The 7,445-nt window shown below is 27.0% G+C and overlaps 1 long non-coding RNA gene across 2 annotated transcripts in view; it reads right to left on the bottom strand.

Annotated features, from left to right (window-relative positions):
• Positions 1-3,291: 3,291 nt before the first annotated feature.
• Positions 3,292-7,445, bottom strand: part of LOC103308458 — a 9,610-nt gene continuing 5,456 nt past the window's right edge. For both annotated transcript variants that reach the window (XR_001678975.1, XR_001678974.1), the window contains 4 exons: positions 5,248-5,449; positions 4,818-5,167; positions 4,566-4,732; positions 3,292-3,543 (listed from right to left, as the gene is read on the bottom strand). This is a non-coding gene — a long non-coding RNA (uncharacterized LOC103308458). The remainder of the gene's footprint in view (positions 3,544-4,565; positions 4,733-4,817; positions 5,168-5,247; positions 5,450-7,445) is intronic.

Genomic DNA, 7,445 nt, shown 5'->3' with positions numbered 1-7,445 from the left:
TAACAGTATATTATACAATATTATTAACACAAAGAAAACGTGAGCTAAGATAACATATTTTTACATGATTAACTTCTAATGATTCTAGCCGGGCCACAGTATCTGTGGTTACTTTGATGAAGATTCCAGATGACCGTTATATCTCCGCAGTTCACTTTAAACTACAATTTTCGTTTCACCCACTTATTGTCCTGTGCATATGTGTTTGAGTCTGACCAAAGTTTTCCTCCTATAGTTATTTGAGCCTTCCTACTTAGTTAGAAAAAAAACCATTGGCATATCTGTACCATCTGTTACGTGCTTCCCCTTCAAGGATCCAGAAAGATGATGCTTTGAAATAAAATACTAGTCAAATTTAAACAGTAAATGCAATGTTGTTTATTAGAACAGAATAAAAATGTAGTATCGTCGTTTGTCCTGCAGAATATGGCCAAGTAGTGAAGAAGCTCTTGTTGTTAATGGCTCTGGTCCAGGTACATCTGATCAGGCTGTGCTCCTAACATCCCTATATACGATGTCGGCCCTATATTGATTTTCAATATATTATTTTCAATGTCAAAAATTTAGCTTTTTTTTTTTGGAGTAACGGGAGAATTGGTACTTTTGAGGGCATCTAGTAGACATTTGTCATTGCATCACGCTCGGGTGTCGAATGAGTTACATACTCTTCTCCCGTGCTAATCATTAATCATAATTGACTTAAGTCATTTTGGCGTCATTGAGGCCCCTGAAAAGTGTAATTTTTAAGGAGTTTTGTTTTATTTCGTTCCTTTCGGTTACTCCTCGTCTTTGTGTTTACTCCACCAATCTCCTACATTATGCATATTACGCAACCACTTATACACATATAATTTTAGTCATTAGATCAAAATATTCAAAATCTATGGATGAGAAATGGCAATACGCCTGCCAATATTTTATGAATTCCAGTGGTAAGATTCAAATAATGTAAAAGGTGTTTGATGCATATATAAGATTGCTTTGCATCAGTTAGGAGCACTTTTCCATTTTGTCAAATTCGTGACGAGAATAAACATTTTAAATTTTTAAAATTTTTCATTTTTACATTAAAAATTATTCAATTTAATATATAATATAATATTATGCTCCAAACGATGTAAAATAAACTTTTTTATTAATTCAAAAATCTTTACAATTTTTTAACGTTTAATGATATGTAATATTTGTATATTATTTGTATATATCTGAAAATAATATGCTACAATGATATTTATATATAATTATATAATGTGATCAAAATATTATTGTAAAATCAAATATATTCACTGCTTAATTTGGGTAGGACGCGGTAGGGGACGGAGTGATAAGAAATTGTATTATGCATTACAAATTAACATTGATGGGTTAGTTCTAAGGGATGTCGATATTATTTTAAACGTGGAGTGGTCATTTCAGTAGGTATGACTATTATATAAAATTAAAAAAACATATTTTTATATTATTTATTATTATATATTTAATTATTATATAATTAATTATTATATAATTATTATTATGTAATTATATTTTTTATAATCTTTTAAATTATAACAAAATAAAAACTTGAAAAAAAAATTAAAACTGAACATAATTTAAATATTACAAATGTATCTGTATTCTTTATAACATTGATGAACATATTTTATATTAAAACAATTATGGTACAACAAAACCAATAAAAAAATAAAATAAAAATAAAATACGAATGAGGACTATAAAATTAATCAAGTAGGTATTGATTGTACAATGGTGAACTAGCATATTTTGTCGAAACGGCATCTATTACGATTTCTAATGAATTATGTTTGAGTTACTAATTACTAATTTTAATATAATGAGTTATATTTTTGGTTATGGTGATTATAGTTTGTTTATGTCTATATAAATGTGTCCTCCTCTACTATCATATAATATAGATATTGAATAATGCACCCTAAATGGTAGTTAATATGCTAATTAGCTAATTGCTCTAATCTAACCCGATACAATATAAATACCATAATAGAAGCCAATATATAGTGAGCCAAATTGACAAGAACATACTTCCCTAGAATTACTTTGTCAGTCTAATGGAATGTGGAATAAACAACTATATATATGCAATACATGTAATTGTATTTTTTATGTCATAAAGATATGTCTTCTATAAATGTTTCTAATTTTAAAACTTTTTCTATATCCTTACTGTACTATTATCATTTATTTTTATATTTTTATATTATTTTGGATTGCGGTATAGTAAATATTATCATCAGCAAAGTATTGATAAATAATGGTGACAAAGCACTTGTTGGAACGGTACCTCGGAATGCCGGAATATGTAGATTAAATAAAACAAATTCCAATGATTATTTGATATCCGTGGAGGATCAATTATTGCTTCAAACTTAGACGTTTCTGGTAAAGTCTTTGCACAAAAAATTTAAGAAATAATGAAAAATAAATAAATACTATTTTTAGAGGCTCATTGTTTTTGGGAAAAAGGTATGTTATCCAATAATATATCTATAATTTACAGTATTTACAAAATTGCCGTTGGGAAATACGAAAGAAACATTTCAATTATTAATGACTTCGAATTTTCTCAATAACCAATGTAAGTTATGAATAATTCAATGCTTGCAAATAATTTGTATGATATATTATATAACATAAAATTAAAACAATTAGTGCAGCTGGATATGAAAGAAGGATATTATGGATCCTATCGGTTTCATGCTGAAAAAAATATAGCTATTATTGTATTACAAAAAAGAGTTTCTTTTAGTAATGATGTTGTACTTGTTTGTATTTATTGGAATGACAAATACAACGTAGTCAATGGAGATCAAGGAAAGGTTGGCTTGTAATATTATTTAAATAATATTAATGTGATTTAATTACAGTGACTGTTAATAAGTTTTGTGCCTGTTAAGTAAAATCTTCGTGCAGCGAATTTAAGAAAGAATGAAAATTAATTAAATATTATTTAAAGTAAATAACTGTACCTATCACTAACGATTGTTGTCTATTTGTATGTAAAAAGCAAATACTGTGCGATTCTGTACTAAGGTTTGCATACATTTTAGCATGCTACAATAAATAAATAAAACAACTGGGCAAGTGAATACCACTCAGACAGTAGGTTACGATTAAAGATGTAGCGATGAATGAGTAAGTGAGTGATTAAGTGTTATTTAGCTTATACCTATATAATATGTGTGTGTACATACTACCTATTATGTTTAATTTTAATGAACAATATAATAATATTATACTGTTAAAAATTGTTACACTTAAGAAAAATACTTATTATTCAAAATATACTAATATATATTTCAATTACAATTGGGATAACATTACCTTAATTGTATTTGACTTAGTTATAATGTTTATACTGTTTACGAATCCATTGAATGTGGTACTTAATTTCTGTGGAAACTGCAATTAAAATTTCCAGTTCTGGATCCTTGATACTCACTATTCCGGTTAAACAATACAAATTAGAGTCTAAAAAGCACGAGCCTGAACCACTGTCTCCCTCGTCCAATCCGTGTTCTGAAACTAAAAATATTTTATAATAATACTATATTGTATCATACGACTGTTATTGGGTAGTAGGTGCAATATAAATTTAATTTTTATTATTACAAATTATGCACAGGTACCTACTATACTACAAAGGTATTATGTGATATAGTACGCCTAATAACATGTGGAAGTAGTGGTTTGAAACTAAAATATTTAGTGGTGTCATGTAAACACATTTTCAATTAAAATATTTCACATTTATTATACACATTAGATACATAGAGTAGATACAAATATTATAATTAAGAAGCTGTCGAGTTTATACCAGAGATTCCTCAACTTTTTTCTCCGTAGCCACGTGCCAATTATTTCAATTTTCATAGACTCCTAATATTATGTTTTTATAAATGTATCGATGGATTTTTGATAACTTACACAGAGCTACTCATTTGTAGAGTGTTTAATATGAGGTGAACATTTTTAAAATAAAATACGTGTAAAGTTTTTTTATTCTTATTTATATCTTAATTTCTTGAATAATGACAATATATTAAGGGTCAGACTAGGTCGGCAGGATACCGGGAACTTCCCAACGGGCCACTGTTCAAAAATAATTTATTATTATTATATATTTATAATAAATCGGAATAAATATAAATTATAAATATTTTGTATTATTTTATCAAAACGCGTGAGTGTGAAAAAGTGTTTGTATCAATGTTTAAGATTTTATATTTCAGTTTGGCTGATAATAAGCTCCCCTCGGCATCAATACGTCAATCGGAATAAATATAAATTATAAATATTTTGTATTATTTTATCAAAACGCGTGAGTGTGAAAAAGTGTTTGTATCAATGTTTAAGATTTTATATTTCAGTTTGGCTGATAATAAGCTCCCCTCGGCATCAATACGTCACCAATGGACAACGGTCGATAGTGATGGTTAACAGTATAAATGCTATTGTATTACCCGATGCAGAACAGGCACAAAACTTATTAACAATCACTGTAATTAAATCACAATAATATTATTTAAATAATATTATAAACCAACCTTTCCTTGATCTCCATTGACTACGTTGTATTTTCCATTCCAATTAATACAAACGAATACAACATCATTACTAAAAGAAACTCTTTTTGTAATACAATAATAGCTATAACTTCAGCATGAAACCCATAGTATCCATAATAACCTTCTTTTGAGTGAACCATATCCACCTGTACATTAATTGTTTTAATTTATGTTATATAATATGTCATACAAATTATTTGTAAGTTTTGAATTATTCATAACTTTACTTACATTGGTAATTGAGGAAATTTGAAGTCATTAATTATTGAAAAGTTTTTTTCATATTTCCCACCGACAATTTTGTAAAGACAGGAAATTATAGATATATTATTAGAGAACATACATTTTTTCTAAAAACAATGAGCCTCTAAAAATAATATTTATTTATTTTTTATTATTTCTTAAATTTTTTGACAAAGACTAACAGAAACGACTAAGTTTGAAGCAATTATTGATCCTCCATGCATATCAAATAATCACCGAAGTTTGTTTTATTTAATCTACATATTCCGGCATTCCAAGGTGCCGTTCCGACAAGTGCTTTATCAGTACTTTGATGGTGTTATTTACTGTACCGCAATCTAAAATAATATTTTAAAATAAAAATAAATGATAAAAGTTCAGTAAGGATATAGAAAATGTTAAGTAAAAATACAATTACATGTATTGCATCTATATAGATGTTTACTTCATATTCCATCAGGCTGACAAAATAGTTCTAGTCTAGTATTTTTTTGTCTATTTGGTGCAAAATATGTTGGCTTACATAATGGTATTGTCCCGGGAGATAAAATCTCACGAAAACCTTCATTAGAATGTACATCTCCTTTGACAGTCGGTAAAACCCACGAATTCAGTGTACTCTGTCAAAATATTAAATATTAAAAATATTAATTATTCTTTCTAAAATATGCAGTTTGGAATCAAAAGTTGTTATTAAAAAAACCAAGCCAATACAATAAATTTAAAATTTAAATTGATACCAAAAACGAAACATATTTACATCTTTGTTCAAAATTACAAGACTCCATGGAACATAGTATTTTATGTCTATAAACCTAAGACATTATTGTTATTTATTCTACTCTAGAAACTCGTTATCCCAGTTAAAAAATAAGAATTACACTATAAAAAGCTTAAGCTTTGGAAGTTAAAACCATAAAATTCTCCTTGTCCTGAAACAAGTGATATTTTATGCATACCAAAATGACGGATTATTATTTCGATTAAATTACTGGTACATTGTAATAAATTATTCAAAACTGTTCACATTATGTGTATAATTTATTAAACTATTTGGGTATATCTAATATTTTTATATAATGTAAATTAAACTATAATAATGTCTTGAAAACATTTTCTTTTTATTACTATATTGTTAACACTGGTATTACGTACATGAATATATTAACCATGAATGCGTCACCTACATTGTCAATAGTGAACTTAGATTAAATCAATTATATTTAAAAATTATAAGCAACGAATGTTTATACATATAAGTTATATTTATACAAAATGAAAGTGTGTGAGGATGAGCACAGTGGCGTAGCCAGTGGGTAGGCCTGGTAGGCCTGGGCCTACCCACTTTTTTCCAAAAAAAAAAAAATAATATTTTTTTATCCTATTAAATGTGTAGACTATAATATGTATTTAAAATAATATAATTAATATATTGTGCATACAGTTTTAATTAACAAAATTAAATCCTGATGGTTTTTAATCGGTTCTGCAAATCAGTCAATGACACGCCTTTTATTTTGAATGTTGTGGAGTAGGTTATAAAAAATCAAGCTATTTTAACATTTGTATTAAGGTGGTTTTTATATTGTGCACGGCAAAATATCGGACTACGATAACATCGAAAAGAAAGAAAAGAAGAATTCAATAGTAAAAATTGTGATGAAGTTTGTGTTTATGTCATGAAGTAAATGAAGGTAACTTTTTAAAAATTATAAAATTACTTGCCATCGAAAATGAACATTTTAAATAAAATTTTAATTTATTATCTAAAAATAGCAAATACATATCGCCTGAAATACAAAATGATATAATAAAAGCTACATCAAAGCTTGTATTACAATTAATAGTAAATGAAGTTTATATGGGAGCCAGATATTTAGTTTAATTGTAGATGAGGCTAGAGATCAGTCAAAAACTGAACAAATGAGTATTTATATCCGATATTTGCACAATTTAAAAATTAAAGAAAGATTTTTAGGTTTTGTCGAATTGAACGAATTAAATGGTTAAACGAAATATTAAATATCATTAATTGCTTATCAATTAACCTGCAAATCAACTACTTTTGATATAAAACGTTGTACATTATTAATTAATGCAACAAAACAACAAATATTAGAGTTACGTATTGATGTGAGAAGTTTTTTGAACTATATGAGCAATCATTGGTTATTGCTCAAAATTCTAAAAAACCTATGCCATCAAGTAATAATTTGTCATGATCAAATAGAACACGACAAAATTCAAGTACTTTAGCCGATTATTATGTAACTATTACCACTGGTAAAAGAATGGCTTATTCATCTGATGCCATGAAAACAGAACAAAAAAAATATTTTTTAATATTTTAGACGTAATATATTTCGAAATGAACCGACATTTAATAAAAATGATGATATGTATGCAACTTTAGAAGCTTTAGATCAAAATTTATCAAAATTTTTAGACAGTGAAATAATTTGTCGTTATATGCTGAAACATTTCCATTTTATCGATCAAATGAATTTATTACCAAATTAAAATGCCAATGTCAACTTGGAAAAACCTTATTTTTATCTGTATCTGATCTTTTTGAATTATATCAAGAAGTAAAAAAATACAAAATCGGATTTGAGA

This window comes from Acyrthosiphon pisum, chromosome X (genome assembly GCF_005508785.2).
Source record: "Acyrthosiphon pisum isolate AL4f chromosome X, pea_aphid_22Mar2018_4r6ur, whole genome shotgun sequence".
Classification (NCBI taxonomy): Eukaryota; Metazoa; Arthropoda; class Insecta; order Hemiptera; family Aphididae; genus Acyrthosiphon; species Acyrthosiphon pisum.
This window is presented reverse-complemented; position numbering and strand designations above follow the sequence as displayed.